The sequence below is a fragment of the Myotis lucifugus genome, unplaced genomic scaffold, assembly GCF_000147115.1.
Source record: "Myotis lucifugus unplaced genomic scaffold, Myoluc2.0 scaffold_0, whole genome shotgun sequence".
Lineage (NCBI taxonomy): Eukaryota > Metazoa > Chordata > Mammalia > Chiroptera > Vespertilionidae > Myotis > Myotis lucifugus.
Window position 1 is genome coordinate 17455339 of NW_005871048.1, and position 25166 is coordinate 17480504.

Genomic DNA, 25166 nt, shown 5'->3' on the forward strand with positions numbered 1-25166 from the left:
AATGAAGGCCATCTGTGGAAGCTGGTGGCTTAACAAAGATGGAAGGAACGTCTTTCCTGGAGTCACTACTCAGTGGAGACTTGCCCAGAGAAGTCACCCCAACCTTTTTGCACGGTGATGAGAGCAAAAAACAAACCTTTATTTTGTGGAGCCAATGAGATTTTTTTGAAATTGTTTGTTACTGTAGCTAGCATAACTCACGAAGAGTCATAGAGACATACATATAATGTATTTATTCTCTTGTTCTAAGATCTGCTTAGAACATGCTTCGATGGAGGAGAAGGCAGCTAGATCATGATGGGAACAGTGAACATTTAGCAAGGGGCAGATTGCTTCTGAAAGAAGCCAGAAAATACCAAAATAGCCCATACATTTCTGCCTGGAAGTGACTCTTGGTTCTCCACTGGTTTCTATAGTATTATAAATGGTATTTGAGGGTAAGAGTGAGTGTGTGTGTGCATGTGTGTGTGTGCATGTACCCACAGTATCTATACACATGAGGAGCACATAGGCCATAAGTAGTACAGGAGAGCATTTGGCCTGCTTTCTTACCTCTCTTTGCAGTGGCCCCTCCAGGTTCTTCTTATTTGCCCAGTACCAATTTCTTCTTGTCTCACATTCAAAAGCGTGCTGTTTATGACATCCACAGACCTAAGCACACAGAGCCAGGGTTGCTCTGCCTAGTCAGGCTGACTGGGCAAACTGCAAAGAAGTGAAGAATTCACAGATAAGGAAGGATCATGGTGGGTCAAGGGTTCCTCTCATTCCCAGCAGGTAATCAGCTGAAATGAGCCTCTTGTAGTAGAAACATTTACATTTCAATTGAAAAATAAGAAAATCTTATTTTTTATTTAAAAAAATATTTTTTATAGGTAACACATGGTAATACATTCACCTGGATCAAAAGAAAAATAAGACACACTGAAAAGATTTTGTATACATTCTGTATCACTTTCTCCATCTCCTACAAGTAAACACTTTTACTAGGCTTTTATGTCAAAGCAAGCTTTAATGACAACATTCCCAATAGCAGATGGGAGAGATTTTAAGACAGGGAATGCTTTCTTCAATGATACACCTTTGTAGTGTTATGGCCTTCTATTCCAACTATTACAAAATGGTTCTAATATTGAGAAATTGTTTCAACCCAGCACCCCACCACTAACCTAAGAACAACCAATTGATTTCCATACCATCAGATTAAAATAGTTTAATTTAAGCTCTTTGTTGCTGAGATAAACACCCAACTGTTAACTCATAGCAAAGTTCAATTCTGAGCCATTCTACTCTTTGCACCATGTTACAAAGTTTACGTATTTATCTTATCCCTTTTCCTCTGACATATTTCCTCTCCTTCTGCTGGTATCCAAGAACAAACATGCTGTAACGATCATATAGGTAATAATATCACAGCCCCGCTGGGTTTCCCCAGTGCGAATGCAATCAGCTGCACCAGACTTCCTAAATTTCTTTCCTATAGATTTTCCTATTACTTTTCTCTATGGCAACAGCCCCAGAAATGTAAACCCCATTTTATTTAGAAAAACCAATTTGATCTGAATATAAAACCTTGAATAAATTTAGTCTTAAAGATGTATTTGATATTATCTTTTCTTTGACTTTCATTTCTTGTGACAGTTTCATTCAAAATTATGAGTAGAAAGAAAGGAAAATGAAGTTCTGGATGTTAAATACTAACCATGTGTTTGGGAGGGTTAGAAGGGAGGTAGGCAATGCAGGGCTTTTGGATCTATACAACAACAGATGTAGAGATCAAAAAGGGAAAATTAGGAGTATGAATGTAGGAAAAATACTTTGAAGTGTAAGTGTGTTTTTTTGTGTGTGTTTTTTTTTTACCAGAGGAAACCAATTTTCCCAATTTACTCACATAACTCTGGGACGAATAAAACCCTCAGCGTGCATAAGCTGATGCTGAAACGTCAGTAAACAGACTAACAGATGGGAGAGGGTGCTGTTAGTTTTCTGCCTGCTCGTTCTCTTTTATTATGTGAAGAGAATTCAAAAAAAACAAAACAGAACAACAAACAAACAAAAACAGTGTTTGGGAAGATGATTTGGGACTCCTTAGAATTCTGAGTGAAAGGACAAAATGGAGCATTTTGAATAACTATGTCTCTATAAGCCTATCATCAATTAATCAGCCTTTTAAAAGCTCTGCTTCATCCTTTTCATCTGAATAAAAAAACTTAAATTAATTTATGGTTTAATATAAACTATATATAACTCTTTATATAGTTATAAGGCATATAACTATAAAACTATTGGTAGTTATAACTATTGTCCAAAATTTTAACAATTTTGTTATTGCCCTTGTTTAATGAGTAATAATTACTATTTGGAGATCTTCAAAGGTTGCCTGACCTAAGAAACTGTAGGAAGTCTTAGGGCAAGAATATTATGTGGTTTTTTAGAGCCCTTTGCCTTTTATTTTTTAAAGAAGTTTCAGGATCATCTGTTTCCTTTGGCTTATCATGAACGACTGTGGACAATTTTGCCTCTTCCTTTGGTATATGTGTTCTGATGATCTCAATGAACATGTTGGACTCTGTGAATGTGCTTCCATATGGAACAAGTTAGCAGCTATTTAATTTCTAAAAATGTTTATGAAGTCCACAGCCATGGTTATTTTTAGAGAGGCCTGTTCAGATCTTTGCCAGACAGTTATTTCAGGACTCCAGAGATTCTTTATGAAACTTCCCCAGAAAACACCACCTTATACTGAGTTACTGTAAAGATTTTTAAAAAGGTTATTGGTTCCTTGTCTTATTCACATTAATTCTCTTTTAACCATAGGCAAACATAATTTTTTTAAATTAGAAGATTTGTCTATAAGCCTATTTGGTTTTATAATCAATGAGTGAATTGTGTTCATAATTGATCAAAAAAATTTACATGATGGTTTTAAGAATGGTGCAAGCCCGTAGATAAGCTTACAAAAGGGGGTAATTTAAATTTGTCTGTTTTTAGCATGGAAACTGAGCCTTAGAGACAATATTTCACTTATGTTGTTTCTAGGTTTCCAATATCATGGTCCTTAAGTGATTTAGTTTTTCTTTTTAGCCTGTTAGCTCAGTTACCTGTTTGTTCAAGGATTTGGCACCTTTTAGTATTCAGCCTTCGCTACTCCTTCTGAAAGCTTCTTGTGGCTGAATGTTGAACACTCACAAAAGCTGAGAGGTATTTAAATGTGAAAATGAATTCTTATAATTAAATTCACTCTTTTTAATCAAGGATGCAAAATACTGTTTCTTGCTCTTAATGAAATTTAGGGGATGAAGTAGAGAAAATGTAAAAGCAAATGCATCTGTTTCTGCCTATTTTAAAATCTGTATCTCTCTTGAATTGTTCTTATTTGATAACTAGAGGCCCAATGTACGAAATTTGTGCAAGTGGCTCAGCCCTCACAGCCCCGGCTTCGTCTGGAAGGTTGTCTGGAAGGACGTCCAGAAGGTCGTTTGGCCATCCAGTATAATCAACATAGTACGCTTTTATTATTATAGATGTTCTTCTCATTACATGATTACTTAGTTGTAGCTGTAAGGGAATATTTAAATTACAAAAATGCTAGTCTGGTGGTATTAGAGAAGCATATTGTAGGTGATGCTTATCTCTGGGTAGCAACTCAGGGTAAAACAATCGTGGAAAAGGAAATAACATGAGAAAGGAAGTGGGAAAGGAAAATGATTTATGTAAGGAAGTGTAATTTCAACTGATAAGTTTGGAGTTGCAGGGACCTTAATAATTTTTTTATACACAGCCCCTATTGTGGAAGACATCATAAGCAAAATAATAAAATGCAAGCTTTTTTTTTTCTTTTAAAAGTTGCTAGAGATTCAATGGAATTTTTTTTTCTTAAAACATTAATTTAAAAATAAAATGAATTTGTCAGTCGCAGGAACCAGTCTCTCTCTCTAAGATGAAAAATAATTTTGTTTTGATTTATGCATTTAATATTTCACACTGGAAATGTAAAACTACAGCAGTTATTTTATAGTGACTGAGATCAAGAAATATGGAGGTAATTCATTATATTTATTATTTTTCTTTATAAAACTATAAATCAATGTTATTGAAAATTAAATGTATAGTCTACTGTGAGGGCATTTTTGAGGTTTAACAGTACTTTCCATAAGGCTTTCAAGGATCTGACAGAAACTTGAATTATTCATAAAAGCCGTGGATTTTCCTTCAACCTAATCAAATTAATAAAACAATTTCAATTCCAAAGGCTATTAATGCTTTGTGGAAGAGAGCAGAAAGCATAAACTTATCTTAAGTTTCTTTTTGAATTTTGTATACTTCTGGGAGTCACCAAGACCAAAAAAGGAGATTTAAAAAAGGCAGAGCATCAAGCTAGTATAATACTTTGCTAGTGTAATACAGGAGTGGGATAATTTTTCTCCTTCCATTGTCATTGCACCCCCAAGGAAGAATATTACTTGTGGTTCCCTGAAGGGTCTTATGAACTCCCCTTTTAAGGAAAAAAATAAAGAAAATTATACAGAAGCATTTTAGTTTTCAGGAATTACTATCCTATATCCAAAATATTTTAAAATCCTTGTAAAATGGAGTCATAACATGTAATAAGACAGATATATGCAGCTATCTATATATATATAAAAGCCAAGCAACCAGAAGGACCAGAAGGACCGGAAATACCGGAAAGACTGGAAGGACCAGTCATTATGACATACACTGCGGCCGGCCAACCAGCCAATGCGGGGACAGGGCCAGCTGGCCAACCTCCTGCGTCCCCTCCCCCCAGCTGGCCCAGCCCTGATCAGCCCCCATAGGAACAGGCTGTCTGGACCCCACCCAGGCATGAATTCCTGCACTGGGCCGCTAGTATAAAAAAAATGTAGAAAGAAAAGAGGTTAGTCTCTAAGTATAGTAAACAAATTCAATGAACTGAATTGATTTGAAATTTTTGGCATCTAAAGCATGAGGGAAATAAATTGATTACATAACTTTCATTGTTTAATCCAAAAGCAGGTATATGCATTAGTCTGTGCAGAAAACCTTCATTCAGGTTGCCAATTCAAAGAGAATTTTTTATGTGAATCTTTGTACAGAGTTTAATAATAAGATAAATAAAATCTCCAATTTCAACTTCATCTTATGGAAACATTGTTCAAATTGACCCTTCTTGAATCAGTCCACTTTGAAGGTTGAGGATATGATATTAAGCCATTACTCAGTGAAGGCATTCTTAAGGGGGCTTAGATAATAAAGTGTAAGTGTTCCACTTGTTGAAGATCTGGCTTAATACAGGGATAGAGCGGAGAGAATTCAGAAGGAGGAAGTGCTTTCAGTCCCCTGGGCAGCCTCTCTCAAATTTCAGATGCTGTAAGCAGGCCTTTAGTAAGTGCTGGAGCTCACTCAGTTCTCACCAGAAACCCAGAGGTGGGAGTAGGAACAATTACTCTATTATGCAAGTCCAACTTGCATTCTCACTCACCCAGAAAGCACTGTGTGCTTTAGCACAGTCATGGGCAGCTACGGTGCTTGAAGATAGGGCCAATGTTTTCCAAATCTTCCTATTTCCTAGCTATGGCAATCATAGAGCATGATGGATTTGAATTCACCACAAAAATGTTTATCCTACCTGTGGAAAGCCCAGTTTCTAAGCAGAACGACATTCTGATAACCCTGCCAGGAAGAGTTAGCTGCAAAATAGGCAGAACATACCTCAATCTGTTGAATGGTATTATTTGAAAATATCTTTTTAAATGCTATAGGATGACTACCAGATGTGACCAATTCTGATGGAAATGAGATGAAGTGACCCCTTTTGATTTTTACAAACTCATGAGTCCAATACTTAAGGCCTTTGTTGGTTTAATTGTCAGAGAAAACTCAACTGTTTTTCCAACATAAAGAAGGTTGTTTGGCATCTTGTTTGTTGCAGCAGGAGGGAATACAGCTTATTCACTGAATAGGCTTACCGTTTTGTGTATAAAACAATGAAAGCAGTGGGACTAGGATGTAGCAGTCTGGGAGACCAATTTAAAACTAGACAGGTGCTTGCTGTGATGTCCATATGTCCACGCAGGCACTCCAGTCAAATGATCATACCAAGTTTGGCCTGTTTGTCCCATAGACTGAAGAAAGATGGGTGAGCTAAGTGGGGGGCAGGATTAAGTATTAGAAGTTAGATACTGGTGCTAGAAATCAGTTTGTGGCTTGAGTTTAAAAGGCATGCCCAAGAAATCAAGCAGTTGGAATTAAGATCACAAGAAGTGTCCATTTGTTACTGCTGGCTATTGTGAAGGACTTAGATCTCTAATTTTAAAGGGATAAGAACATGGGAAAAATAGATTGGAAATAGTTTTGGTGGCAAAAGTGGGTCTTTTAGAATAACCAAAGTGATTTATCTAGTACTTTGTCTTAGACACGGTTATTGGTTATTGTTTATACTCTATAAAATATGAGACAATTGTGTGAAACTAAATGCATATTTCTGCTTCTATTAATTCTCTGTCAAGAGTCAAATTACAAATAACCATTTCTCCTAATCTTCATTGTTTCCTCTCTGTCTGAGTTCAAAGCTTCTCACTGAAATCTTATGTTCTATAAAAGATATATTTAAAATATATAACACATCTTCTATATTATATATATATATATATATATATATATATATATATATATATATATATATATATATTTACATATCCTGAAAAAGATTTGAATGTGGAGATAAGAGAAGGGAAGTGAAGAAAAGAGAAGTGTGTTACTTTCCTAGTACTGCCATAACAAAGTCCCACAACCTGGATTGCTTTAAGCAATAGAAATTTTTTCTTTCTTATTTCTGGAGGCTAACGTCTGAAATGAAGGTGTTGGCAGAGCCATACCCTCTTCTGGAGGAAGAGTCTTCCTTGCCTCTTCTAGCTCTTGCATATTTCCAGGTAAGATCACATTCTGAGTTACTGGGGTTAGAGCTTCCATATATCTTTTGGGGGAACATAATTTACCTCATAACAAGTAGATGTTTAGTTTTGTTTGTTTGTTTGATGGGGCAGGGGTTTATAAATCTACCATCAAGCGTCATATAAAGCCAGACCTTTGTTTTTCCAGATAAAAAATACAGCCAGGATTAAGTTTACCTCTCTATTGTCTGTAACTTGCAAAGGGAAGATAGAGGTTAGGTGAAGAATTGGTGAGACCCACCTTCTATCTTGAGTTTTTACTGTGCTGTAATCTCCTCATAGGCTCACCCAACCAGCTGAGTCAGACTCAGAAATTATGATATTGAAAATCAAAATATGTGTAAAGAAGACAGCAATTTCAGTAGAGGCGAGGGTATCAACTTGAAGAGTGGAGATAAATTATAATATTAATTGATCATTAGTGCTTATGTCACTCAGATAGCCCAGAGGGTGCCATTTATACTATAAAGTTAGTTAGAATGAGTGTGACCAGATATTTTCCTGGACATTTCAAACATTTATCTCTATTGAAAGAGCCTGTGGAAAAACAATTTTCTGATCTAAATTTCCTTTGAGTGGAAGATGTGGAATCGCCATTCATTAGTTTAATGACCTTGGGTAAATAAGCCCATTAATCTTTGAATTTTTTTCTGCATTTGTAAAACAGAAGTAATAGTAACTTAGCTATTAATTTAATAGGGCATTTTAATATAAGAGCTGTGCATACACTGTAATGTTATATACACAAATGTAAGAATGTCTTCATGGAACCTTTAAGAGGCACCATGGGATAACAGTTATGAGCATAGGTTCTGAGTAAGACTGACCTAGATAGAATCTCATCTCCACTATGTACTAAGGTGTGATCTTGATCTCTCTGTGTCTCTATTTATTTACATGTAAAATTAGGATAATAGCATTTACTTCATAGGTTGTTGAGAGCATTTTAGAAGTTAATAATGTGAAGCAACTAGGATAGTGCCTGCTACATAGTAAACACTTGATAAATGTAAACTGAGGAAAATGATTACCATAAATTCTGGAATCCAGTTCTCCCCAATAAGTGCTTGGAACATATACTATTTAGAAGACAAGGAAATTGATTCTAGAAATACAGGATGTTAGTTTATATGTGCAACATAACTGTGGACACACACACATAATCTATAGTATAGGTAGCTCTCAAAAGCTTGGGGGTTTGTAGGTTGGGGGGGATGGAGGATGGAATCTGAAAAAGTTCACATAGGATAAGATGAAGATGAGAGTATAGTGATGGCCTGAGGAGAGTCAATGAATATTTAAAATAATCACTGTGGTGAGTTAGTAATGAATTAAAAGCCAAATAAAAGATAGCTTTTCAAACATTACAAGACTATTGTGGACCTAGCTAAGATTGAACTCATGGTACTCTATATATGGTAGGTCCAATCATTTTTGTGGATTTCAGCACTGCTCATTGGCATTTTTACAGAATAGGAATCTGAGGGCTTAGCTTAACTGGAAGAGTACAAAGAGAGAAGAAATAGCCTTTACATAATGATTGTGAGCCTAAGGCCTCCAGCTTTAAAAACAATGAATTTTTATTTTATTGAAATTGTCAATTTTTTTTCTCTTTGAGACTCACACATAATTTGTGAATCTTGTTGAGTTAAGAGTTAATAATTATTTAATTAGTCATAAATGTGGAATGGTTTAGAGATAGTCAGGACATTTCCTACTGTGAGTAGGACATAATCCCACTGAAACCAGTTATACAAGGGGAAAGTAACTGAATTTAGTGCCCAAATAATGTCCATGGTGATGGAAGGAGACTTGTCTCAGAGTGGTAAACACAAAATACAATATACAGATGGAGTATTATAGAATTGTATACCTGAAACCTGTCTAATTTTATTAACTAATATCACCCCAATAAATTCAACTAAAAAATCCTATATAATAAAGGATTGACCATCACTCCAACACACAAGATGGCTTGCCCCCATGTGGATACAAGATGGCCGGCAGGGGAGGGCAGTTGTGGGCGATCGGCCAGCAGGGGAGGGCAGTTGGGAGGGACCAGGCCTGCAGGGGAGGGAAGTTGGGGGAGATCGGGCTGGCAGGGGAGCAGTTAGGCGTCGATCAGGCTGGCAGGGGAGTGGTTAGGGGGTGATCAGGATGGCAGGCAGAAGCAGTTAGGGGCAATCAGGCAGGCAGGCAGGCGAGCGGTTGGGAGCCAGCAGTCCTGGATTGTGAGAGGGATGTTCGACTGCCCGTTTAGGCCTGATCCCACCAGATCAGGCAGTCAAACATCCCTCTAGGGGTCCCAGATTGGAGAGGGTTCAGGCTGGGCTGAGGGACACCCCCCGCCCCCTGTGCACGAATTTCATGCACCAGGCCTCTAGTAATGTCAATAGTTTCTCTCCATTTTCTAGCTTTGCCTCTTCTCTACTGCCTCCTTTCTCAGTTCTGGCAGTGGCCAAAGAGCTGCACTGACTTCAAGGTCTTCATCATTTCAGGATTAATCCAGTAGAAAAACAATGACAGCCCCACAACAGATCTAAATTTCACCAATTTAGCAATTGTGGTCACTTCCCATCATTGAACTAGTAGCTGTGGCCAGGGATGGATGATGTACTGATTGCCTTAGAGTGGCAGAGATTGAGATTAAAGAAAGGGTAGAAGTCCAAATGAAATTTAGGGTTGTTGTTGAAGAAGAGAGGCTGGATGTTGGCAAAGCAACTATCAAATGCCCATTGAAGGCCCATGCATCTTGGAGTTGCCTAAAACACCCTTGACATGATTATGTACTGAACTAATTATAAGAAAATTTTATAGAATGGAAGCACAGATTTGATTCTGGGAGAGTACTAGGAGATGATGTACCTTGAGTTATTACAAATATAACTCTGTTAATTTTAGGCATCTAAGCTACTGATTACTTTATGTTTGTTTGGATGTGGTAATGATTGAGAATATGACCACTCTTATTCTTTCTCATTGAAAAATTTGGAATCAATTTAGTCACAGAATTGGAAGACTCTTTAGATAAATTTCATGAATGCTTCTTGTCAAAAAGCAACTAAAGTTTGTTAATTTTTTCATTTAAATATGATAGATTGAAATGTTTAAAATCAATTTTCAAGTAGTTTAGATATTAATTAATGTTGACTTTGATCTTACAAAATGTTTTTATTAAATTTGTGTTTTAGTGTTAATGTAATAGGAAGCTGATATCTAAATTGATTAAAAACTGGGCTTGATATCTAAAAAGAAATAATTATGATTTAAATAAAAACAAAAACTGTAGAAATATATTTTTATGATTACAGTCTTCATAGAAACTTACTTTAGTTACATGGACTTTATAAACTATAATTTCATTTATTTATTTTTAATTCTTTATTGTTGAAAAAGTATTACATATGTCTCCTTTTTTTCACCCAAATTGGCCTCTCCCAGCCCTTTTCCACATCCCAGCACAGGCCCTTACCCCCCTATTTATAAACTATAAAATCAATTGGGTTTTACTATAGTACTTTTCTTTAGAGAAAAAAATTAGCCCTAATGTAAAAGTATTAGATAGCTGGGAAAATGTTACAAAAACCTTAAGTTTAGGCTAATGTAAATGGTTTTCCCAGTTCTTCTCTGCAAAGGAAAAGCACTAGCAATATAGTAGAAGCAAAAAAAAAAATCTTTGAAGTAATTGCAGGTCTAGATATTGTATTGATGTATGGGGCATTTCTAGCAAAAATTTGTCCAAAAACACCTAGAGAATCATCTATTAATGCAACAGTCTATTTTGTGTTTTATGAATCTAAAGTTTCATTGCATTTTGATATATTTACTTATATGAATTATAAAGTAATCACTTGAGAACACTTGAAAAGTTATATGGTTTAAGGATTTCAAAGATGGAGAGATGTCTTTGACTTTTATTAGATATCTTGTTATTGATTATTTCTAATTTGGGTGTGGTTATTTGTAAAAACTTCTTGAGAGAAAGAAATGTGCTCCTTGCATGTTATCCAAGGTTGATGCTGTGTTGCTTGGCATTCAAGAATAATAACTGGGAGTGTGCCTGATACAATGCCCTTATTACTAAATTGTTGGCTAGCCAACTAACATTCATTGGCAAACTACCGTCTATTGTACTATGACTTGGTGTCTGTATGAGGACAACAGACTGGTTCAAGGCTGACCAGACTGAGGTGGGTGGTGTTTTCTTAACAGAGCTGGTTTGGCCCAGCTAGCTACTCCAGCAAAAATGTATTATGGGAATCAGTCTGTTCTCTCATAGTGAGCGGAATTTTCCAGCCAATACATTTGATTGTTCTTGTGTAAACAGCCAAGTATTAGAAGAGAACTGACAAAGCTTTATGTGAAACCAGTTCCTGGCTGTTTCTGCTGTTCACACCCAGTTTGGAATGCCCTTTGTTAAACTATCCAGGGTCTGGGAGAGAAGGTAATGCGGACAGTAGAATCCATATGGCCATGAGAATTGTTAAAATATTGAATTATTTCTGTATCAGTTGATATACAGCCATTGTCCTGAGTAGCTTTCCTCACGACAACTCCTGTACATCTTCCTCTAGACCAGTGGTTCTCAACCTTCCTAATGCTGGGACCCTTTAATACAGTTCCTCATGTTGTGATGACCCCAAATTTCATTGTTACAAATTGAACATAATTAAAGCATAGTGATTAATCACAAAAACAATAGGTAATTATATATGTGTTTTCCGATGGTCTTAGACGACCCCTGTGAAAGGGTCGTTTGACCCCCAAAGGGGTCGCGACCCACAGGTTGAGAACCGCTGCTCTAGACCCTGGACCCCTAAAACTGTGTATGATATAGCAACTCCAAGCGCAATTCCTGGTAAAACAGAGGCTCTCTGCTCTAGTGCTATAGGCAGCATCTGTTTTGATTGGCTGGTGCCTGCATGCTTCTGGTTCTTGAATGTATTGAATAACACCTGACAAAGAGCTAGGGAAATGTTATTGCAGCACATCAGTTGAAGACCCCAAACTTCAGGATAATGACAGTAATCAGATGAGAGGATAGTGACCCTAGCATGAAATCAGGTAGCTTTCAGGTCCCCATGCTTCTTTAAGGACAGTTTTGATATTGAACGTGATGTAGTTTGTCCTTCCTCATTCGTTCTGCCTCCACTTTTGGAACTGGTTTTGTTTACAATCCTTCTTAGGGATTATAGCAATTGCTCTGAAGTTCCATGGTGGAGCATTTCTGCTAATGAGCATATGACGGAAACGTGTGGGTAGAATGTTAACAGCCCGCCCACTTTTAAGCTTATTTTAGAAGACACAAACATTAGAAAAAGAAAATTAATTAATGGGCAAATAAAGGAAAATGCCAAATATCATCAATTAGAGATTTCTGTATTTCCTTTTTTCTTTTACCTAGAATCTTTCACTAACCTAAATTATGTTGTGTCTCTATTGGTTTAAACCGTGATCGGCAAACTGTGGCTCGTGAGCCACATGCGGCTCTTTGGCCCCTTGAGTGTGGCTCTTCCTGCGCCTTAGGAGTACCCTAATTAAGTTAATAACAATGTACCTACCTATATAGTTTAAGTTTAAAAAAATTTGGCTCTCAAAAGAAATTTCAATCATTGTACTGTTGATATTTGGTTCTATTGACTAATGAGTTTGCCGACCACTGGTTTAAGACATTCCGTAGCTTTCTTTTGCTCTTGAGAGTAAAATTCTCAACACTTATTATGACCTGCAAGGTTCTCTAAGATCCAGCCACAGCTTTCCTTTCTGATCTGATCTCATACTGTCCCTTCCCATTCTCATGCTGCTTCTGGCACAGGGACCTTCCAAAGATACACTGAGCTGATGCCTTGCCCCAGGGCCTTTGCCCATGCTGCTCTTTGTGTCCCAGATGTCATCTCTGTGATTCCAGCTATCACTAATTCTTATCTCCTTAGAGAGCCGTTTCCTGGCTGTATTATGATACTGCCCTCCTTTCAGGATGGCTTTGGTTTATCCACAGCTCTAGTAACTACCTGAACTAATTTTATTATTTGTTTATGGCCTGTCTCCCTCCAGAATGTGAGCTTGTAGGTACAGGGACTTTTTCTGGTGTGTTCACCATGGTAGCCCAGTATCTAAAAGCATGAGAAGCAGAACAGCATAGAGGAGGCAACATGGCATTGATACACAGGCTCTAGAAAACTTGTGTTAGAGACTCAGTCCTATTGATGCTGCAGGGCTCACAGGGAGGCCAAGGGAGGCCTCCACCCAGTGGTTGTGTCCAGGCTCTTGTCTCCATGCAAGAAACGATTTGAGAGCAAGACAGTGAGATTCAGGAAAGTACAGCAGATTTATTAAAGTGAGAGTACACACTCATGAAGGAGGGGAGGATGGGAGAACTGAAGAAGTGAGTCACCTAGAGGTGGGGTTCTTATCAATTATGAGCAAGGGGAGGGTATGGGGGTGGTTCATGGTCTCTGAGGCTACTCATCTCAGTTACCCCTCCCCCAATGATGGCTCTTTTTTTGGAGAGTGGAGCGGCTTCAAAACCAGGATGTAGGTCAACGTGGCTGTCAACTCTGGCTGAGGCCAGTTCTTACTTGTCTCAACTATTTCATACCCCAGAAAATTGGGAGGGTGGCAATGGGGGGACAGGTGTATAGCCACAAGTCATGTCTGCAGTGCCCTAACCTAGAGAGGGAGGGGAGGGGTAGAGCCCGGCTCTCCGGTCCGGGTGCTAACTGTCCTGCCTCACTCTCACTTCATTGCTGCATGACTGAAGGAAGCAATAGCACCTATGTTGTAGGGTTCTTATGAAACTTAAATGAGCTAATACATTAAAAAAAATTCACTTAGAACAAAGTCTGGCACATGAGGAACATTATATAACTATCTGATGTGTGTTTTTTGTTTTTCATTAGAATATAAGCACCATGAGGGCAGGATTCTGCTGTTTTGTTTATTGACAATTCTTAGAACCTGGAACAATATATGGTTTCTTGTTGGCATTTAAAAACTAATGTTGAGAAAATTGTTTAAAGTATCCATTTAAAAACATTTATATTAGCTTTAGGAATTAGAGAGTAAGCTGTCCTAATTTCCTTTATCATCCCCACCCCCCACATCTTTAAGTACATAATCCCATGTTTAAAAACTGACTTTACTTATGCCTGGAATTTCCCAGTTCTGGTTACTATCGTCTATGTAAATTGATAATAATACTCTTTCTTCCTAAGCCTGGCTGAACCTTAGAAATCCTTCTCAAACCAGTGTTATAGAATGATGACACCAATCAAAATAAGCATATGAGGCAAAATCCAATTACTATTCTAAGGTCTAGGGAATGTATTGGTTCTAGGACTAATTTATATAAAGTTTGTTTCCATTCTATATTCATCTGAATGACTTATCTGTCCCTGCTTCCTACTGGCCACTCAGAAGTGACAGGGATGAGAAAAACAAGGACTGCTATTTCTGATTTCTTCCCATGACAGGTGGGACTTTGTTTTATCTTTTAGGGGGTAAGGTGTGTTCAGATCACAGATAAGAGGAATGTGAGAAATTATTAAATCTCACTGCTTTAATTAAATGTTCTTCACCTGACTATAGCAACAGAAAAGGTGTGAACTTAAATTCACTATACACTCCGTAGGTGTTAACCGTGCCTAAATATGAAAATGAAGTACTATTGGTTTCTCTCACTTAAACAAAAATAAAATAGAAGAAAATAAATTATATATATATATATATATGTGTGTGTGTGTGTGTGTGTGTGTGTGTGTGTGTGTGTGGAAAAACCTCAAAGACACTGAGGTTATCAAAAACATTCATAGGAGAAAGCTCCCATTATTTGAAAATCTTGATTTTCTTTACAATAGTGAAATTTCATTTGCAACAATGAAGTTGCATTGTTTACTTTCTGACCCAGGTATCATTTAAGTCAGTTGGTTGAAGCTTGGCAGTAATGAGATCATAGTAGTCAGGGGTTCAGTTCCCTGTCTTCCCATCAGAGTCAGTTAGATCAACACAGAAAAGGCTGTTCTGCAATCATTGACTGACTGTGATTTTGGTTGTCTAGCCTATGCATGTGGCCAACTGTTTGCAAGGTAGGGGCTTCAATCTTGCAATCAATTTCACAATATTTATTAAATTCTTATTACCATTATTCCCTCAACTCTAAGACACCATTGATGATAAGACACACCATTACTTTAATATTGTAAATAAAATAAACCTTATTGAATTAAATAAACCCATGGATTACAAATATGTATAGAAATTTAAAATATGAAAAAAATATTTTGTGCTAGAATTTTGAAAATATGGTTTGCAGTATAACCTCTTGCTGTTATAAGAAAACAACAGAGTGTATATTTTGTGCTTTTAATGGAGACATTTTTAATACACATTTTATTAAATCTAAACCTCATTTTCCATATGAGATTAAACTGCTTGCCCTATATACTAAGACATTATTCATTCATTTATATCTATTTATATTATTTTAACTATATATTATATTTATATGGAACTATGTATTTTATAATAATATAAATATATGCATAAATATAAATGTAGTTATATTGTTATCATATTTTTATATTCATTCAGCAAATATCTGTGGAGCAGCAAGTCCTTAGTGTGGTAAAAATATTCAACAGCAAAAAGCCAAATAAGGTCCCTGTTTTCATGTACCAGTAAGGCAGTAACAGCAAATATAAAATTAAAATGATAGTGAAAAGATCACAAAATATAAAACAGGTTAATCTTTAACGAGGCCTGGGAAGAGGAGCAATCTACTTTAAAGTTTGCTCCAATGTAAGTCAGAGGTCAGGGAAACCTCTGAGGAGGTGACGGTTGAGCTAAGACCTTCATGATAAGATGCAGCAAACATTGTGAAGCCACAGGGAGAATGTTCCCGGCAGAAGGAACAGAGCAGGAGTTCCAGCGTGGAAAGGAAATTGACTTATTTGAACAACAACTACAATAACAACTAAAGCCAAAAAGTCTAGAGCTAGTGGGTGTGGAGGAGATGACATGATACCAGCTCAGGATAGTAGGAAGGGTAGATATAGTAGAGTGCTTGTCGGCTACGACAATAGTTTTTGTTTTATTCTATGATCGATGGAGGAGCATTTGAGAACTAAACAGAGTCATAATGTGTTTTGATTTCTATTAAATTTCCTTTTTCTGATTGTTAATGTGTCCTGACGGGAGCAGGGATAGAGTAGGAAGACCAGTTTGGAGGTTACTGCAGGATAGAAAAGACGGTGGACTGGCAAGGGTGAGATCAGTGATGAAAGTAGCAACAAGCAGATTCAGGACATGTTTCAGAGATAGAGGTGACAGAAGTTGCTTATGGATGGTTTTTGGAGTGGGGAGAAGAGAGATGCTACTTCCTAAAATTAGGGAAGAATAGTCTCCCTCCTCCCCCCCAGCAGAGACATTAAACTTCTGTTTTGATCATAATCGTTTTGAGAAAAGCCTATGATACATTTAAATAAAAATCCAGGTAGTAATAGAAACAACATGAAACAAACTGATAACATGAAAATGTTAATATTATATGTCACTTTCAAAATGTGAGATATTTAAAATGAAGAAACTAAGGCTATTGAGACTCAGAATTATCTAGCAAGTTGATCCTACATACCATGTCTGGTGTCTGAATTATCTTTAATAGTTCAATGTGGAATATTGTTCTGTAGTGATAGAGCATTATATGGTAAGACACATTTTAAAGATCTATTTTAAGAAATGTTTATAAGAGAGTAGTAGAAAATTACAAAGGAAGATATTTCCTTCTGTAATAATGGCATTTGAGCTACTGTCTGTAGACCAAAGGATATAAAAGTAATGAATCCAAGATAGTTAAAGAATGATGAACAAAAATTTAACAGATTCTACTCTGGCAAATATTTGCAAAAGTACATGTTGTACAATGAGTTCTTTCTAAAACATGTTAGCTTTGATCCAGAGAGAATATATCACATTCTTCAGCAGTCTTGCATGTGTATTATATTTTGTTAATGTATAAATAGCTTTAGGTTTACCTAACAATAGTGAACCACAAGGCTCAATAGTGACCTGGTCTTATTTATAATACCAAAAGTATGAGGTATTAAAATTTATGCAACTGGGGATGCCAGAGCTCTTATTTACACAGTGATGTAAATGTACAAAAGGCTTTATAATAGATTGAGTTGTGCCAAAAAAAAAAAGCCAATTGTTAGTTTTGGTTCCATGGGAAGCTGACTCTGCAATGGAAATTTGTGTGCAGCTAGCTTATTAGGAGTAATCTTGGGAATGACATTTTAAAAAATGTTTTATTGAATTTCTTGGGGTGACATCCTATATAATAAAAGTGTAGTATGCGAATTGTCCCCTTGACCTGGAGTTCTTTCTGGAATTTGACCAGGGGGTGGAGCCGGCCGGGGGAAGGGAGGGAGGCCCTGGCAGGCGGCAGGTGGCCTGGGGAAAGGAGGGAGTACCCGGCTGGCCACTGCCAGATGCTGGGGACCTTACCAGTGCATGAATTTTGTGCACTGGGCCTCTAGTTGGTTAATAAAATTATATAAGTTTCAAGTGTGCAATTCTATAATACATGCCCTGTATATTGTATTGTGTGTTCACCACCCAAAGTCAAGTCTTCTGTCACCATTTATCCCCATTTTACCCTCTTCTACCTCCCTACCTCCTTTCCCTCTGGTAATCACCAGAATGCCATTTTAATGGGAAGAGGGAGGCCAGATTGTTTATCAAGAGAAGTTGAACTGCAATGCAGATACAACAGAGCCCTCAGCTGAACTCATGTGGAACTCTCAAGTTGGGATGGCTCTTTTGAGATATCTTGGATTGAGGTAATGGGTCCTGGCTTTTGTAATCCCTCATTGACTAGTAATTTAATATGTGTGTAACCTTGAATGAAGCTATTTACTGAAGCTGAGGGTAATCCCCAAGGAGGGACTCAACTGTGGACTCTCAGACAATATAACTAGCATCTAGGCAATGAGTGCCTCAGTTCTGAAAGGGGGTCCTGGAGTACACCATTTGTGCTTGCTAAGATCCACTTGCCTTGTATAATAGGTTCACCCCATCTGGGAATGACTGCTCCATGATTTTAATTGAGTTCATTTCTTGGGGAAACTTACTACAGTAAGGTTTGTAAGATGTCCTACAGCCCCCACCAGAGCCCTTGGTCTCAGGGCTGCAACTGATATCATCTCCCTCATCTACTACCCATTGTAGATTTTTAGCTTCAGCTGGTACCTCTGTTGGTTTAGGTGGTTTACTATGTGGGGTGACTCAGACTTTAATCTGGAGTGGTCACCATGCCGTTCTCAGTCATAGGTGGTGAACTTGTCCTTTTATTTTTAAACTAGATGCCCGGTGCACAAAAATTTGTGCACTTGGGGGGTCCCTCAGCCCGGCCTGTGCCCTCTCACAGTCTGGGACCCCTTGGGGGATGACCACCTGCTGGCTTAGGCCCACTCCCTGGGGGATCAGGCTTAAGCTGGCAGTCAGACATCCCTCTGGCAGCCTGGCAGCCCTCGGGGGATGTCCACTTGCCAGTGGGGAGCAGGCCTAAGCTGCAGTCGGACATCCTTAGTGCTGCTGAGGAGGCGGGAGAGGCTCCCACCACCACCGCTGTACTGGCAGCCGTCAGCCTGGCTTGTGGCTGAGCAGAGCTCCCACTGTGGGAGCGCAGTGACCACCAGGGGGAAGCGCCTGCATTGAACATCTGCCCCCTGGTGGTCAGTGTGTGTCATAATGACCAGTCATTCCCAGTTGTTCTGCTGTTAGGGTCAATTTGCATATTACCCTTTTATTATATAGGAGTGCCTGGCCAGCCTGGGTAAGGGGCTGATGGCTGGTTGCAGGCTGGCCACAGCCCTTCAGGGCGGGAGTCCCCACTGGGGTGCCTGGCCAGCCTGGGTGAGGGGCTGATGGCTGTTTGCAGGCTGGCCACAACCCCCAGCCACCCAAGCTCCCAGTGGAGGCTGGCTGAAAGCAGGTATCTGGGATTTCTTTATCTTCTGTAATTGAAGCTTTGTTGCCTTTAGCAGAGGCCACAGCCGGCTCAGGGCTGGTGGGAAGCTTGGCTTCCTCCATTGCCCAGGCAACCAAGCCTCCTGCTTGCTCCAGCTCCATGGCTGCCAGCTGCCATCTTGGTTGGGTTAGTTTGCATATAGTTGCTCTGATTGGCTGGTGGGCGTGGCTTAGGGCATAGTGAAAGTATGGTCAATTAGCATCTTTGTCTTTTATTAGTGTAGATAACTCCTTGAGGGAAGTGACTCCTTTCCTTAAATCATGGTCACATGGCTCAAGCAATATGGGTAGCTGGAGGAATAAGTGCCGAAATCTTGAAGTGGGGGATCTTGGTGGTATCCTGAAGATCCATTACACCAACCTCAAACCATGCAAATTTTCCCAGGATAAATTCATACCATGTGAAGAAATAAGAAAAAACTGGATTAGTTGAAGCCAAAATAATGCACAAATAGCACTTTGAATTTTGGGGACTATTGGGCATTCCAATAATCTCAGTAATTGGGCATCATATAGGTAACTGCTGAGAGTTGAAAGACAGGATGAAGGAGTAGAGTATTGGGATTGAAATATGTTATCATCTATATCCATCTTAAGCCTGATGCACCTCCCCTCATTCTCAAACTCAGTGAAAGGCACTGAGAAAGGCTCTCCATATATGTGATCACCACAAACAATAATCTTTGACTCTTTTCTTGCCTCCATATTAGATTAATCATCATATCCCATCGACTGGCACTCTGATTTTTCTTGAACTCACCTATTCCTCTTTATATACATTGTCTAAGTTCAGGCTGTAATCGCTTTACCTGACTCATAAAAACAGTTGGTTTATTTCCCCACCTTCAATCTCATAGCTTATTTGGGCTTTTATACACTGCACCATACTTTAGCCAGAATGGTTTTTCTAGGAGGCAAATCTGGTGATGCTATGTTCCTGTTTAAAATTCACAAATGAGTACTTACTGTTGTCCTTATAAATTCCAGTTTCCTTAAATGAAATCAAAGCTCTTCCTGACCTATTATCTGCCTGCCCCACCGAGCCCTTGCTCGGCACTCCTGCTTGTTCCCTTTGGATTTAGCCTTATAAACTTGGGGGTTTCGCTCACACTAACTGTTCTCTGTGTCTTCTGAGTTTTACCTTGGCTGTTGCTTTTGCCTGGAACACTCTGTGGTAGGCAGAACATCAGCCCGCCCCAAAACATCCTTGCCCTCCCTCTGCAAACTGTGAATATGTTATCTTAAATGACGACAGGGACTTTGCAGATGTATTTAAAGATCTTGCAATTGGGAAGTTGGCCTGAAATACCAAAGAGGGCCTAATGTAATCACATGGGTCCTTAGAGAAAGGAGAGGCAGAGGAGAAATGTGATGAGGGAAGCAGAAGTGATAGTGAGATCATTTCTAGAGGGGGCTGTCAACCAAGGAATGCGGCAGCCCAGAAGCAAGGAATAGATGTTTTCTCATAGCCTCCAGAAGGAATGTGACTCTGCTCATGCCTTAACATGATCCTCGTAAGACCCATTTGAGATTTCTGACCTTCAGTACTTAAAAATAATACACTTTTGTTATTTTAAGCCACTACATTTGTTGTAATCTCATACAGCAGCAGTAGGAAACTAATACACCTCCCCTGTGGCTAAATTTTATTAATTGTTTAAGACTCAGCTAAAGCAACAATTCTGGTGTAGGGGAGTCTCCTCTATGTTCCTACAGCTAACACAATATTCCTTCTACTTCATTATGGTTATCTATTTATTCTCTCTCCCTCAACCTCTACTCCCACAGTTATACCCTGCTTGACAGCTCTAACCGTGTCTAATGTTCTTTGAGTCCCAGGCAGCAAATGCCTGGCACAAAGGCTCAGGAAAGTTATAATTCTTCTTTTGCCACTGTCATCTTGCCAGGAGGGTTCCCGATATACTTTGAAGCCACTACAGTTGACTGCGTATAGACAACCTTGTTTTCTGTTTTGAGGGCTTATGCATGTTTGGGGCTTATGCAAAAACGAAGGGGAGAGTCGTTCATGCAAGTCAGCCCAGATGAACTTAGAAGTCCCAGGCCCTTCTGGGGAGGACTCACGGGGATGTGCAGGCAGCTGATGAATGAAGGTCCTCATCTCACAGCATCAAAAAGAGTATTCCACATGCTCCCCTTCCCAGCGTTTGTACTGTGCTCCCAGCATCCTGAGAGGTGGGCTTCAGCTGGCCTGAGCAGCCCTCTACAGGCCAGTGACCTCCTCCTTTCTGGGGCCTCCAGCCTGTCCCGCCTCAGCCTTCCTCCTGCATGCTTTTCCCAATCCTCTATTCTTTTATCTCTTCTATTTTTATGGCCTAAACTTCATTATTTGCTTCCCTCAGGCCCTCTCTTCTGATTCTCTAGAGACTGTTTTAAAAATTAAAAACAAATATCCAAAATTGACTTCTCCTTAAGGCAATGTGCTTGCCTCCAGCTGACTGGGGGGGAAATCCCAAGATTCAGAAGAAAAACACAAATACTCCAAAAAAAGTATCTCGCTACATTCCAGTGTCATTATAAATAAATATTTATGAAATGAATGAGTAGTGAGAGGGGATGAAAGAGAATATGAAGATTTTGGCAGGGGAAGTATTTTTCAGCTCTAGCCTTTCCTTTAGGTTACGCCTGGTGGTCCTCGGACCACTGGTTGACAGTCACCATTTTAGAAAATCTCCAGGCTGAACATTTTGGCCTGAAACTGAATAACTTGGAAGATGTTATCAAAGGCTCTAGTGAAGAAAGCTCTGAAAAGATACAGTGTAGGTAACTCAGTCATCCACCTCTCCCATGTTCCCTTTCATGAGTCATATCCGTGCTATAATGAAAAAGAAGGTGGTTTCATTTTAAGCCTCTCTGTCCTCCTCAGCACCAAGAGCCCCTCTCTGTCTCCCCTGTCCTCTGGGCCAACACATGCTTTCTGTGGTTACCCTCTCGCACTCCTCTATCAGACCCCATGGTGACTTGATGACATCCTACTCTCTGCCAACACAGCCTGGCTGTGAAGACACACATCTCTTTGCTACCCCATCCCTTCATTCTCCACACCATGGCCACACAAGGAGTAGACATTACAGATGGTAAGATGGATTGAGTTAGCTAAAGGTAGTGACGGCACAGTAGGGAGACATCAGAAGGTCTTGTATAATAATGACCATACTCCTTCAAGAAGATCATCTTATATAAATATCTGTGATCTCCTCTTCAGGCCTCTTGGCAAAACTGGATGCTTTATACATCTACTCTTGCTCATTCCACCATCTTTCAGAGAACTCTACCCTGTATTTGAAAGGTTTAGTCTGATTTCAGATTCCTTTTGCCTAATCATCCTTACCTACTCCACTTCTATAAGACAAAGACCCATTCCCATGACTTTGGAATGACAGCCTGTCAAGTCTTCATTACATTTGTGGCTCAGTGGTTGAGCATCGGCCTATGAACCAGGAGGTCACAGTTCGATTCCCGGTCAGGGCACATGCCTGGTTTGTGGGCTCAATCCCCAGTGTGGGGTATGCAGGAGGCAGCCGATCAATGACTCTTTCTCATTGATGTTTCTACCTCTCCCTCCTCTCCCTTCCTCTCTGAAATCAATATATATGAAAATAAATAAATAAATAAATAATTTTTAAAAAAATCTTAAAGAAAAAGTCTTCATTACATTTTTAACCTGGGCCCTCCGTGTCCCAGTCTGTGTCCAGAGAAGCAAGGGGCGAAACTCCATCCTCCAGCTACATTGTCTCATTTGCAGATAACAAAAAAATCTGTGTCACTGCCAAGCCCCTGCTAATGGTTTCTAGTAGGTAATAGAAGTTGTCAAAGGGTTTCTCATCATTATCCTGGAGGGAAGGTGAAAGGGGGAGCATAAAACTGCTGTTACTCTGGTGAAATCTTTATCCTGGGGCAGTGGTGAGTGGGTGTCTTTTCTTTCTATGACTCAGGAAGGACACTTTTATTCTGAAGGTTTTCTAGCTTTGTCCCCAGAATGAATTTCCCTTATTTTCTTTACAGGTGCTAGGATTCGATGTAGAGCGAGCCACTCACGTCCTCTCCTTTTTTCCTTCCCCCACTGCCCCAAAGCCCTGTTTTTAAAGCAAGCTCAGGTCTTTCACCAACTGATGTGTCCCTGGTGGGGAAAAGTCACAGCTTTATTGATTAAAATCTTGGTATAACATCCATAATTGGAGTTTTCCTGTAATTTCGTGCCAGGTTGCCTCACCACTTTCTCTAGGGACTATATATCAAATGCTATTTTTCATGTTCCTGTTTGCTGATAAGGGCTTGAGAAAACCACCAGTTGGCCCTGATATTAGATTTCCGGAGGAAAGCAGCAGTACAGATTGCCAAGTGTCCTCAAATACACTGACGATCTGTACTGATATTTTAAAAGAAATGTATGACTGAGGGGAAAACATCTTTAGGTTTGGGGGTGTGTTTGTGTTTTCATCCCCTACCTTCAGTGTATCTTTACCCCTTGCAAACAATTTCCAGTCAATAATTAAACTTGGTAAACAGATCTACAGGGGGAAAAACCCTTCAGTTCGAGTTTAATAGATTGCCTCTCAAAGTCACTCCCTGACACAGCAAGTTGCCGAGGGAGTTTGTGCCAGTAAGTAGGAAAGAAGGGGGTTGATGAAAAAGTAAAACAACACAGAACCTGACATCCTGTTGTGAGTTAAAAAAAATAAATAAATAAAGCAAAATGACTATTAGCAACCCGTGTTGATTTCTGTCAACCTGTCTTTTTTTCTGTGCAGTAAGGACAGAGAAATAAGACAGGGCTTCTTGTCAGAGGAACTTTGGGCTTTATGGGAATTTGTGATTTTTTTTTCTTACCCTCAGACTTCTGTCTCTTTTGTTTTCTTAGGATGTTTCTCCTCCTGTGGAGACTCATGAGACACCTATTAGTCAGTCTGGAGCCTACAGGTATCGGAGCGGCTGCGGGAGGAGAAATGGGATGCTTTTCAGCCTTCCTTTCGCGTAGATTTGTTGCATGTTTACCAAGGTGGAAGGATTAGAGCCCTGGAGATCATTTGCTTTCATGAGCTTTAAACTAGAGCAGCAAAAGTTTCATGCCTTGATTCGCTTCCAACAGCTCTTTCTCTCAGCAAGGCACAGAGGAGCAAGCTGAGACCGACAGATTGCCAGCAGACTTTCCCAACAAAATTGCCCTGGCTCAGCCAGTTATCCTGGGTGGGGAGGGAGCGCTCTCCCATGTCCTCCTCCGCGCGGAGCCAGGGAGCAGCCCACAGAGCTCTAGAATCAGATGAAGCAAACCAGGTTTCTAAGTCTCAGGAATCCCAAACCCCACACCATGTGTACAGATAACTCACGGACTTCCTAACTTTTGCGTTTTGCATAGAACCTCCCTGTCAAACGTTAGTTTTCTGAAGCTTCATATAGAATAAAAAGTTAAAAAGAACACCAAAGCTAAGCACTATTTCCATTTAATGTTAAGAAAATATAAATAGTCCTAGCTGGTTTGGCTCAGTGGATAGAGTGTCCTCCCGCAGACTGAGAGTCTCAGGTTCGATTCCAGTCAAGGGCATGAACCTTGGTTTCAGGCTCAATCTCAGGGCCCCAGTCGAGGCACATGCAGGAGGCAACCAATCAATGTGTCTTTCTTACATGGATGTTTTTCTCCCCCACCCTTCTACTCTCTAAAAATCAATGGGGAAAAAAATCCTTAGGTGAGGGTTAACAAAACAAAACAAAAGAAATAGTTGTTATAGGAACTAAAAAATTTTGCTCTTCAGCACTTTATAGCAGGTACTTTCCCATATGACTGGCTCTAAAAATAATGATTTAAAATGGTTTTGAAATAGAATATAATAGAAGTTGGGATGACAGCTGCAAAACAAACAATAACCCTAAAGCTGGATTGACATTAATTCAAAATCAGGTAAAAGCAGGTAAGTTCCTTTTCCCAAATTACTTTACCTAAGAAATACAATAAGAAAAGCTAAAAGAAATAAAATTAATTTATACTCTTCATACTGACCTTCTCCCTCCCTGCCCCTCCCCTCCTGGAAATTAGGGTGTGGCTGCAGGAGTGGCAATGCCCTTTACTGACATATCTCTGTGGTAATGGACATTACACTCTGCTTTACCACGCAGTGATCTAATTCCCAAATGAACTGATTAAATGACCTTCTCCATTTTGAGCACTGGAAACAA

General features: G+C 39.3%; 1 long non-coding RNA gene across 1 annotated transcript; it reads left to right on the forward strand.

The window, feature by feature from the left end:
• Positions 1-6831: 6831 nt before the first annotated feature.
• Positions 6832-24859, forward strand: LOC111825817. Its single transcript, XR_002829016.1, has 3 exons — positions 6832-6929; positions 23857-23915; positions 24815-24859. It is a non-coding gene; the product is annotated as an uncharacterized LOC111825817 (long non-coding RNA).
• The last annotated feature ends 307 nt before the right edge of the window (positions 24860-25166 follow it).